At 34.2% G+C, this 13,273-nt stretch overlaps 1 long non-coding RNA gene across 3 annotated transcripts in view; it reads left to right on the forward strand.

The window, feature by feature from the left end:
- LOC309805525 overlaps positions 1-13,273 on the forward strand; it is a 159,610-nt gene that overhangs the window by 25,051 nt on the left and 121,286 nt on the right. For all 3 annotated transcript variants that reach the window (XR_014294250.1, XR_014294251.1, XR_014294252.1), the window contains 3 exons: positions 2,473-2,594; positions 3,825-3,926; positions 4,789-4,882. This is a non-coding gene — a long non-coding RNA (uncharacterized lncRNA). The remainder of the gene's footprint in view (positions 1-2,472; positions 2,595-3,824; positions 3,927-4,788; positions 4,883-13,273) is intronic.

Raw genomic sequence — 13,273 nt, forward strand, 5'->3', positions numbered from 1 at the left:
GAGGGAGAGAATCTATTCCATGCCTCTTTCCATAGCTTGTGCTGGTGTGCTGGCAGTCTTTGGTGTTCTTTGACTTGTAGATGCATAACCCTGACCCTTGCCTTCATCTTCATGTACTGTCCTCCCTGTGGGTATTATTGTCTCTGTGTCCAAATTTCCTCTATTTATAAGGACATCAGTCATATTGGATTAGAACTCACCCTAATGACCTCATTTTAACTTGATTATCTGCAAAGACCCTATTTCCAAATAAGGTCACATTCATAGGTACTGAGGGTTAGGACTTCAACATCTTTTAGGAGGACACAATGCAACTCATAATAGTAGGCAGTTTCTTCTGAGATAATAGATTTGAAAACTCTTTTGTAGTGGTTATATGCATAAATTTGCAGTTTATCAAATCATTGGTGTAATTACAGTCACATATATCCATAAATGAGTCATGTCTGAATATTTGTTTTAGAATAGGACTGATTTTGCACTAGCATTCTCTTTTTTTATTCACTAGTATTTTTGTAGAAAATCGTAGGAAGAACAAATGAGAGCTATTCAGGAAGGATTTCAATAAATAATATGATTGTATGTCTCAATGTGTGGGGCAGATAATGAGCTATTGGTAATGTATGTATAAGATCATTATAGCTGGCAGCATGATGAAGTTGGGATTTAGGTAGGTATTCAGGGTAAGAGGATGTTACAGAAGTAGAAATGGTATGGGTTTACATTCTGATGTAGGAATGAGTATTCTATGTATAGTGGACTGTGGTGGTGAAGGGAGCCTTTGGAGCCAATTATGTTGTCAAGGAATCCTGGCTCTGACCCTTTAGGGTTAATGCCAGTTGTAGCTTTTAAGTTTCAAGGAATTGACCTAAAATTTATTTTTAATTCTAACATTTGGAAAATTTCAAATAGATCAGGAACAAGAAGAAAAATATAACCTGTAACCCCAATACCCAGAGCTAGTCATTATTGATATTTTGGTATCTTGATACAATTTCTATGAAATTCCTGCTATGCTGTTTCCTTGACGTTATATCACATAAACAGTTTTATAAAATAAATTAGAGTCTGTAGTATTCTCTAAATCTATATCTGAATTCAAGATCCACTGGGTAACAAACCTAATGGTCATTGGTGAATTGGGTCACCATAGTTCCATAAACCATTAAAGTCAAGTCAGCTTTGTTTTGTGATTTGGTCCCATGCCTCTAGTCTTGTCTTTCCTCCGATCTTTCATACTGCTGCCAAGATCTTTTTAATGATCATGTCATGCTCTTGGCTTACCTCCTTTTGTCAGGACAGAGGTCCAGCTTTTAGCATAATAAGGCATCTCTGTGATCTTTCTTATGCCTTTTCCCCCCTCATCTGCTGCCTTCCCAAAAGCTTCTTGAAGTTCTCAATATATTGTGTACCCTTTTGCATACCTATAATTTTTCACCTCTTCCTTCTGCTAAGAATGCCCTTCCTCTGTTTGTCTCTCTGTTAAGCAGCTACTCATTCTTTAGTACTCATCTCACATGACATTTCCTCTCTAAAGCTTTTATTTTAAGACAGTTTCCCTCCCTTTTAGTATCTGTAGCACTTTCTGTAAAACTTGTTATGAACTGATTTCAGAGTTTTATAATGGCTATTTTCCATCTTTTTCTTACTAGACTGAGTTATTTAAGATCATGTGTTATTTACACTAATATCCATGGAACTTAGTATGGTACCTAGTAGGTGTTTGTGCAAAACATTTGTTGAATTAATAAATAATGTTGGACTTCCCTGGTGGCACAGTGGTTAAGGATCCACCTGCCAATGCAGGGGACATGGGCTCGATCCCTAGTCCGGGAAGATCCCACATGCTGCGGAGCAACTAAGCCCGTGTGCAACTACTGAGCCTACACTCTAGAGCCTGCAAGCCACAACTACTGAGCCTGCGTGCCTAGAGCCTGTGCTCTGCAACAAGAGAAGCCACTGCAATGAGAACCATGCACTGCAATGAAGAGTAGCCCCCGCTCGCCGCAACTAGAGAAAGCCCGCGTGCAGCAATGAATACACGATGCAGCCAAAAAGAAATATAAATAAATAAATAAATAAATAAAAATAAAAAATAATCAATCAATCAATCAATCTTGTCTTTTCATCTTATACTGTCCTGCCAGGAATGGTAGCTGTAGCTAGAACAAGTGATTATTTTGGGGGTGACAGGTGAAGGAGTAAGATGATTAGTTCAATTCAACTTATCAAACATTTATTAAGCATTTAAAAATGGTAAGGTGCTCTGCTAGGCATTGTCAAAATGGGAAACCAATTTGAAGAGGAACTTTGGGAGTTTGCAGCCTAATTCCCAATTTTGATGAGTTGGTGAGGGATGATGATAAGGAATGTAATGAAGAGTTGATAAGGAGAATGATCCTTTAAAACAGAATTGTGACTGGAAACATTTGTTATAGTGCCTTAAAATGAACAAAGTTTATTTGTTTACAGGTGGCAGTAGACCTGCGTCGCAGGTTGTAGCAGATGTTCTCAACATTTCTCTTGAAATTTCCTTATCTCCATTTGCAAGAGGAGCCCCAAAGCCTCATCCCTGTGGTAGCTGCCATGTTCTGGTATGATGCTGTGCTCTTCCTCTTCATCCTTCATGTTCTAACAGAGGATCTGGGGTAGAATTTAGCTGTTTGTTATTGTAAGCAACTATGTAGAAATGGAAGTGGAATGTTTCAATAATACTGATATTGTGATTTCTTCGAGATTGTGTACTATGCCTTGTTATTTTTATACCTGTCATAGAATCCCCAGGTATAAAAATTTAAAAAATAGTGATTGCCTTGCTCATCATAGGTACTTAGCATTGTGATTTTGTTTGAATGGTATCCAGTTGTTAGCTGCTTCTTAGTGAATTTTTTTTCTTGTTTTTTTAATTAAAAAAAATTTTTTTTGGCCACACCACCTGGCTTGTGGGATCTTAGTTCCCTGACCAGGGATCGAACCTGCACCCCCGGCATTGGAAGCGTGGAGTCTTAACCACTGGATCGCCAGGGAAGTCCTGCTTTTTAATGATTTTTTAACAAATATTAATCTCTTACTCCCTAAAATAATAAAGAAGCACATAACATTAATTTTACTTATACTAAAAACTATGTCTTCAGCAATGTTTAGCTAGCTCCTCAACTCTTATGAAGGAGATTCAACTGGAAACTGATAAAATTCCATATCAGGAGTATTTATTTACAAAACCTCTGTTCTGCATTAACATGAATGAACACTGAAGCTAGTAACACAATTATTTTTTCTTCATAAAAAGTAGAAGTATTTTTCAGAATTCTGGGAAATGTCGAAGTAATTTTGGCTGTAGTCATACTGCATTTAATGCTATTGAGAATATTGCTAACATTAACAAAAATATTCTGTAATTTCCTCAGTTATTGCTACTGGTAATGAGGGATGAAAAGTTGGCATGCATTCATGTTTTGAGCATTTTCATTATACACTTTGGATTTTACATGTCAGAAGCAATTTTTGTTTCAGTTAAGACAGCTGAGAACATTTTTACTTAGGGATAGAGGTCAGGCTGTGATTATTTGTATTTTTAGGTCAGTGATATATAGAATATATATCTATATAGATATATAGAATACAATTAATATGTCAGAGTAAATATATGTACAATTTTTGTATGTAAGTATTTTGTATGTAAGTATACAGTATTTATATATTTTTGTGACTTTATTTTTAATTCATCAGGGCACAGTGGTTGGGATCAAGGCATAGGTTTCGTTGCTATATTGACAATTTTATTTTGTTATTTTCTGTGACCACTGGTAACACTTATCTTTCAGGTGTAAGCTGTTATTCACCAGAGAGCTTTGGCAAGAGAATGGCTGTATCAGGAAGTCCATCTCCACTGTGGAAAAACAACTTGAAGCTCGTCTTTGCTGACGGTGAGTCAGTGTCATCTTCATACAGGAAAGATAATGCTAGTATTATTTCATGTTTTCAGTGTTATCAAACAACAGTTTGGTTTAAACTTTGTTTTGTGAGACATCATTAGGATGTTGAACCATAATGCTTCATTACTTATGTCTAAAGGATTGCATAAAAGTCAACCTAATAGTAGAAAAGAATGGAAGTAATAATTTGGTGTTTATGAATATACCTAAAAGTAGTTTGATTAGTTTCTCTCTCTCACCTCTATTCTTATTTCTATATAACACATGCTAGTTAACTTACAATTCATGACTTTTATTTGAATAAATATTGGCTAGAACAGAATCACATGTATTATATGCTTATTTTAAAATATATTACTGATTTCAGGAAATTTCAGAATAACTGCAGTGTAATTGTATAGATTCTCTTCCATTTTCAAATACATAGATTATTTGGTCTTTCAACTGGTAGCCATTGTTAACGCTTGCCGCAGGTTTGCTATCCCAGAGATACAGTGGATGACTACCTATATACGTTTAATATTATCACAAGAGTTAGTGTATCTACGTAGCAATCTTTAGTTCAGGTTAATATCATTTAATGTATATTTAATAATCATAACTTCATTTTACTATACTAATTACATCTGTGACTTGACCCAACCTTACCTAACCATAGTATGTGTATATATGTATGTATAAGTAACTTGATACAGTTACCGATGTTGCTTTGGCCCTCTTCTAGTTGTTTTCACTTGAATCATCTTCATTGTCAGGTCGTCAAAATAAATTTTCTTTTATGGTCTTGCTTTACTAGTATTCTACCTTATTTATAGTTTTATTGTTATTATCTTTTTATTTTTTTCTTACAGAGTATAAGCAAATCCAAAGGTCAGAGACTGGAAGGACTGATGCTCACTGAAGTCAAAGAAAGGCCTCACTCTAGGGAGAGGATCCTTATACGACAGGTACATGTTGTTACAGATTATAACCGGCCTTACCATCTGTACTAAATCTTTTTGTAAGAGGCGATGGAATAAAAAAAGGAATGACATGGCACTGTATTTGGAGAAGAGGTTTGATTGTACCATTTTCCTTTTCCTTAAAAAGGCTCGCAGTATTCCTATAGTAAGATTGGACTCTTCTTCCCATGCTCTGTAAGTAATTAAGTGTAATGATGCATTTTTCAAAATCTCTTTCCTGGAAAACATTATTTTTAGATGATTTGTCTCATATTAATATTGTTTTCACATTAAGCCTACATCAAACATTTGCAGTTGGACTAGACTTTGGAAATTTCTTTAATATAATGCTAATCAGACAAAATTATTTAGTGTATAAACATGAGTTTATCATAACTAGAATAATTTCTATTGTATCTATAATAATAAGATACTATTTATTGAATAATTACTATTTGCTCAGCCTTGTGCTGAGGGCTTTCTGTGCCTCATTGTATCTCCACAACAGTGTTGTGGGGCAGGAATAATTATCCCAGGTTTGCAGATAAGGAAACTAAGACTTCGAGAGTTTCATAATTTGTATAAGGTCAGTGGCTGACCCAGGATTCCAACCCTGGACTCTCTGACCTCGGAGCTTCTGCTGAAAGCTCCTGTTTATAAAAGCTGCATTAAGCTGCATGAAGCTTTTATGTATGCAGTTCAAGACTAGGCTACTTTATTTTTGAAGCATAGTCTGGCTAGTTCACAGTGATTTTGTACTACTGATTGAGGTACGCCAAAATGTGTCTGTGGAAAACACTTGCTTTTGTGACTTTACATGGACATAACTTTTGACAGTCTGTCAGTATATTATCCATGCTTAATATTATGTGTGTAGGCATGTGCATATTATCACATGTATGAATTCTTTAAGTAGAATCTTGATGATGCCTCCTTGGTAAACTTGGTGTATCTTTAGTGTCTGCCCCACTCTTCAGGTAGTAGAATTACTGTTCAGTTCACAAGTTTGCTAGAGGCTGAGACCCTTGTTTTGGGAGGTTATTTACATATGAATATAAGACAGGTAGGCTAAAATGGTGATATTAATTCTCTATAAGATACACAATGAAATGTGAAATGTTAGTTTGACCATTGTTGAAGAAAGCCAAATGCATAAATTGTTTAGACGTTATGGAAACCTATGGTCCTGTGATTTTTATGCTTAAAATTCTTCAAAGGTTTCTATTGTTTATAAGATATATATTGTGTTAATGTACATATAGGACTTTTGTTATTGGGCCATTGCATACTGTTTCAGGCTTACCTCTGGCAGCCTTCTCCCTTACTACCCAACGTCATATATATTCCTTACATGTCGACTTCAGTTAAACTGAATAGCTTGTAGTAACCCTACTGTAATTAGCTATTTGGCATTTCTTTATTAATATTCTTCTTCTTATCATTATGATCTTTCTTCCTTGCTCCCTGGTGAGTACGAACTTTTCATTCAAGATTCAGCTTTGGTACTTCCCTGAAGCCTTTCGTGACTACTGACCTCTGTCATTGTACCTTACATTCTTTGAGCCTTTCCAGTACATAGATCTATTCTAGAACCTATATTTTATTGTACTTATTTACCTATATGAATCTTTCTAACTAGACTATAGATTTCTTAAGGGCAAGTAAAAAGGCTGTCTGATTCATTTTCCTCATTCCCAGTTTTTAGCACAATATCTGACACGTAATAGATGCTTAATAAGCATTTGTTGAATGAATGGTTAATCTCTGTTGGAAAGAAAAGGTGATCCTTACAGTTGGTGTGATAATGGTGATAAAGTGAATTCCAAGGTGGAGTGTTGCTACACTTTTCACACATGCAGTGTGAAAAACATTATCTTTCCTGAGGTCTCACCATAATTGTACTTGCTTCTTGGAGTCAATATAGCATATGTCTGGAATTTGTTATCTTGAACACCATTTATTATTGGAAATTAACCCACAAAATTTAGATAGTTGAGTTTTTCATAAATATTAGATTTCAATAATGAGTAGGATAGGTCTTGACTTAAGGACTTATTACTTTCCTTAGGGAAGGCCACATGTGGTCTGGTGTTATAATCAGTCTAAAGTTGTATAAAGACTATTCTGCTTGAAAATTATGAAAAGTAAGTCAAAGAATGAGCCTATTTGTTATCACATTTAAAGTTCTATTTGCTTTAAAATTGTGTAATTCTTACATCATGCCATCCTGATTAAAATGCTAATAATGGCCGGTATTATCAGAGTGACAAATTCTTACATAGTTTAGTAGTTTTACATTTTGAAAAACACTAACTTAATCATATTACCCCTTTAGTAATATGCCAAGCTTTAAGTTGGTTTATATTTTTTATATTTAATAAGATTATACTAATAATTGTAGTATACAGTATATATCTATTATATAATTCAATGCTTATATATTATAATAACTTAATATTATATTATGTATATTTAATAAGAAATATACTATATTATTTAAAAACATATATTAGAGGTCAAATGTTCTATGGCCATCAGCTTGTGTTATAGTTTTAACTGAGGAAATAGTATACAATGAAGATATTAATAGGAAGTTTAATGCTTCTGATAGTAACAAAATTCTGTTAAATGATTTTAATTGTTTTAGACTATATAGAAACAACTTAAGAAAATACACTGAATCAGAATAAGCTATCCTGAAATAGCATATTCACTAAATAATTTAAATAAAATAAGGCGAGTGTTGAGGGGGTTGGAAGGAATGAAATTTTCTTTGCTAAAGCTATAAACACTAAGACTTTTAATTTCGTAGGAAGACATTAAATACTCTGGTCATCAACTTGTGTATCCTTTAGCCTATTTAATAGTCAAAAACTTCTAAGTAAATATGTGTGATTTAATTTGTGCTGCTGAGAAACAGTGATCAAAAGTGGCAATAAAAGTCATATAATGAAATAAGAATACTAAAAAAATCCAGGGATTTTACTGTGGCTCATTATTCATTCCATTTCTGGCAGCTTTCATGATTACAAATCACTTGATTGACTAACTAGACATTCTCAAAGTGAATTATGAATCAGGTTCATTTTTCCTGGTTGATAGTGGGCACATGCTGTAACTCATACTTTGTGATATATCTAATTCTTGTAACAGAAATAAGAGATATAATCAACTCTTTATTTCAGGAAAACTAAATTGCCTTTTCAAAAAATGAAATGTTGCTAACATTTTAACAACACAATGTAATTCCTGCTTTAGTTTTCCAGGGTGGAAATCACAGTGGTGACGTTATTTTTCAGTTAAAAAAATCTTTAGAATGATTTTCCATCAGGCATAAAACTCCTATTGATATCAGTCCTATAGGCTGCTTGGGCAGTTGCCTGAGCCTAGGTTGCAAAAACAGTTACATCTCTTTCTTAGTATTTGAAAAATGCATGTTGTAGGAATGGTACATTTTTAACATTTTCCTTTGTAGGAAATGCATTTTCCCCTAAATACCTAATTCATAATGAAGCCATGATGTTGCAAACTTTAAAACTTGAAGCATTTTAGTGCTTATTAATAGAGAGGGTCTCTTTTTGAGTAGAGAAAAGGATCCATAGTGACCTGAATCTTGAATCTTTCCATTCGTAAAACCAAATCAAGGGGGTCAATTCTGCTTTCAAATGAATTTTGTTCTCTTTTGACTTATTAAGAGTTCTTCATGCATAACTACACTGGCAATTGAATGGCAGAAAATTCCTGTAGTATAACTGCATTTTCTTTGATCCCATCCACCCAAGCAATTGAAAATAAATGGGTGCTCCATAATGTGATATATTCAAAATTTGAGCATTTTGCATAAAATTCAGTCATTGCCATAGTAAAAGTGAGGTCCCTTCATTGAAAATTCTGAGGCCTGAGAATGTAGAGCCCAATTATTTAACAGTATTATTATGAGATCCTCTTACTAATAAAAATATTGTGTATGATAAAGTAATTCTGTGTTACTTATAAACGCAAAATCATCAAAGTTAATGGAAACTTTGCATGTATAAGGATCATAGAATTGTACTGCCATAATTTCCCTCTATGTAAAAGCACAGTAATTAATATCTCAGAGTTCCAATGCCTTTTAACTTGCTTTCTTTTATGAATAAGATTTATTTATATTAGAACCAAAAATTGTTTTATTGCTATTTCATTGTCCTTCAAAATGTTTTACAAAACTTTTTTTCTGAATAAAATTCTTCTACTATATTATTTTATATGAAAAGGTGGAATAGTAACTTATAATTTCACATCATTTTCTAAACACAGCTATAAGCTTTTAATTTTAATGTTGTTATCTCTAGAATTGTCTGAAGTTCTTGAATTTATGCTTTAGTCACCTTGAAATTTCATTTTTATCCCCTAACACCATTAATTATGTGCCTAGTAGTTAAAATTGCTATTAAAATCTTTTATGGGATTAAAATTTTATTCCTGATTAGGCAATGAATTATATATTTAATCAGTTATTATATTCATTTAAAAATTATGACCAAAAGATTAATTCTCCAAAGATGTTTTTAACAATATAAACCATTCTAGTAGAATTGGAATTAAGGAATTAGAATTGGAGAGACAAAGGATCAATTTACTAATTATAGAAAAAAAACATAAAGTCTTTTATGCCTTTACTAGATTTTGTGAAATGACCATAAACTAAAGTGGGGCCATAAAATACTGTCAATTTTCCAGCCTGTCTCAGTGCTTTTACCTCTGTGACGTAGCTGTACATTTGGAATCTAGAAACATTTATTGTACTTCTTTAGGTATATTGAGGTAAGCAATATATAGTAAAATGGGCTTTTGTTGCTGTGACCTGGCCATAAGACTTGGGAATAGAAGAAGACTGGGATGGAAAGGAGGAGACAAAAATATTTTTTTAAGCCACAGAAATGGACTGAATTATTTTGATCATTTGTTTATGTTGACTTAATAAAATAGATTTCTAGATTGTCTCCATTTTGTGATGTACAACCTGATTGCTTCCATTAATTGATTGCCTTGAACAATTTAGCATTAGTATAGTCATTGTGAGAGGGGATGGAAGTATCTGGAGATTATGGGAAAACTGAAGTAAAATATTCAAGAATAAATTTCTGGTATTTGCATTTCTAGGTAAATGTTTAAAGGGTTCAGGATGTCCAATATAAATAAAATCTGCCAAAGTCTTGTGTTCCAGAGTTTACACTTTAACCCTTGACATTTATTCTCCCTCCATTTTCTCACTAAATGTATGAGAAAATAAAATTTGCATTTTTGTAACATGGTCTAAGCATCTCATATTACATAAATATATATTGCATTTCTCAATATCAACATTACAGTGGTGTCCCTATTCTAGTTTTGTACAATGAAAGTGGCAGTTTCTATCCTAGTAATATAAAGTGTATTTTTAAGTAGCATCTGATATACTAAAATTTATGGCCCTTTTGAGTATTTTTGGTTAAATCCTTCCTTGGCATAGATTTGATAAGATCTTTATTTCTCTTGTTTAGGTATATGCTAAAGGGTGGAACTACAGATTAATAGGTGTGGAGTACACAATTATGATATCTTACTTTTTATTACATGAACACTAATATGGTATAAGTGCACCCTGTATGATTTTAGGCCTGTATGCTATTGATGTTATGGATAATCTTTAAAAGAATTCTTTAAGAACCTCCTTTTGGACTTCCCTGATTAAGACTTTGCCTTCTAATGAAGGGAGTGCGGGTTCAATCCTTGGCTGGGGAGCTAAGATCCAGTATGCCTCGTGGCCAAAAAACCAAAACTTAAAAAACAGAAGCAATATTGTAACAAATTCAATAAAGACTTAAAAAAGAATCTCTTTTTAATTGGATTTAATGATATATGGTTAAAAATGATATATGGTTTTGATCCTGAGAAGTCTGTATGTTATTATGAAAAAAATTCAAGGGACTTGAATTTTGAAGGTGATAGATGCTGGTTGGAATCAGTAATTTAGGATTGATATCAAAGAAGAACAGAAAAAAGACATTTTGTTTTAGTTAAAACTAAAGGTTGAAAGCAACATATAATATTGTTTTTGGTGTATTCTACTTTTGATGTCAACTTTGTACTTTAAAGCAGCGGTCTCCAACCTTTTTGGCACCAGGGACCGGTTTCATGGAGGACAATTTTTCCATGGACCCGGGGGTGGGGGGAGGGGATGGTTTGGGGGGTAATGCGAGCGATGGGGAGCCTCAGATGAAGCTTTGCTCGCTCACTGGCTGCTCACCTCCTGCTGTGTGGCCCAGTTCCTAACAGGCCGCGGACTGGTAGCGGTCCGTGGCCTGGAGGTTGGGGACCTCTGCTTTAAAGCCTCAAAACAAATCGTTCACTTTAGTTGGTGTATTAGTTAGGATTCTCCAGAGAAACAGAACCAATAAGATATATATAACGTATACATATACACACATGCATTTATGATTTATTTTAAGAGAGTGGCTTGCGTGATTGTGGGGACTTGGCGCGTCTAAATCTGGTAGGGCAGGCTGGCGGGCTGTAAACTTAGGCAGAAGATAACGCTGCAGTCTGGAGGCAGAATTTCTTGTCTGGGACTTTGCTCTTAAGGCCTTCAGCTCATGGGATGAGGCCCACCCAAGTTATTGAGGGTAATTCTGTTACCTAAAGTCAGCTGACTGTAGATGGTAATTATATCTACAGATAACACCTAACACAGTAACGCTAACAAGTGTTTGATTAAATAATTGGGTACGATAGCATAGCCAAGTTGACACATAAAATTAACCATTAGAGTTGGTCATTAAAAAAATTGTTTATGTCACAAGTCACAGAAATGCCTAGGGTCAAACTATCATCACAGAACATGTTAGGCAACTTTCTTGAAATGAGAACTATCAGTTCCAGAGATAATAGCTGATATCCATTTGTTCATTAACAAATATTAATTGACTGCTCTGTATGTGCCTATACTGGGAAAGAATGGCATGCAAGAACATGAATGGACTCTACTTTCATGTAGTTTACTGATTAATGTTGATGCTTAGGGAAAAGGCAAAAAGTGGTTGTGAACAAAAACGAATCCACTTGACAGAAGCCCAGTTTTCCTCTGACTTGCCTTATGTAAATTTACATACACAAATCTTATGATATCTCAATGTGTAAAATAGTCAGCTTTCCCTTTGATTATTTCTATTACTTCCATATTATTCTTTAGAGATTTCTAAGAACAGTTTTGGAAAATTTTCATATTTTAGTTCATTGGTACTGTGGAACTGACTGTTTTTAAAGCACCATGCCCTTTAGTCTGTAAGTAGAAACTCCTCTCTGTATCAATTTACATTGCCCTTATGTTTGTTTATTATTTGCTGTAAAAATCATAATAAAAACTCTTTTAAAACTGAGAACTATTATATGCTAGATACTTTATAAAATGTCTCTCTAATTCCTTCATTCGTAGCTCCGTTTTAGAGATGAGGAAATCGATGTTCAGAGAGGTTAAATAACTTGCCCATGGTTATACGACCTGTAGGTGATGGAACATGACTGAAACTCAATTCTTTCTGGATCTGAAGCCCATGTTTTTTTCCCTATCCTACCCAACTTGTCTTTGTATGAAACTTCTTAGGTTGGCTACTGGATCTCTTGGAACAGCCTATATAATTATATAGTTCTCAGACTATAAGGATCCCTGTTAGTTTTCATTATAATTTAGGGCTAAATAAAAGTTTCTGTCTTCTACTGAATATACAACTTTTGGCAAATGACTAAAACGTGCTATTTCCCTTTTTGCCTTGGCTGCCTATAAGCTCAAGTTTAATATTTTTAAAATAAATTTATTTATTCATTTATTTAGTTTTGGCTGTGTTGGGTCTTCATTGCTGCAATGAAGGGGCTTTCTCTAGTTGTGGTGAGTGGGGGCTACTCTTCGTTGCAGTGCAAGGGCTTCTTGTTGTGATGGCTTCTCTTGTTGCAGAGCATGGGCTCTAGGCATGTGGGCTTCAGTAGTTGTGGCATGCTCAGTAGTTATAGCTCACGGGCTCTAGAGCACAGGCTCAGTAGTTGTGACACACGGGCTTAGTTGCTCTGTGGCATGTGGGATCTTCCAGGACCTGGACTCAAACCTGTGTCCCCTTCATTGGCAGATGGATTCTTAACCACTGCACCACCAGGGAAGTCCCAAATTTAATAATAATACTACTCGCTTTTAGTAATTTCCTCATCTGTGGTTCCTTGTGTAACCATATTCTACATTTGTTCATTTAATTACTGAGCTCACCTTTATCTTTAACTTTAAATTAACCTGTTGTATAAAATGTTTTAAATTATAAATGAACACAGTCTTTTAAATAAGGTAGGTATGGATTATAGATAGATGAAAATGAATACAGAACATTTATT

Source organism: Mesoplodon mirus (genome assembly GCF_964341445.2).
Source record: "Mesoplodon mirus genome assembly, chromosome: 5".
Lineage (NCBI taxonomy): Eukaryota > Metazoa > Chordata > Mammalia > Artiodactyla > Ziphiidae > Mesoplodon > Mesoplodon mirus.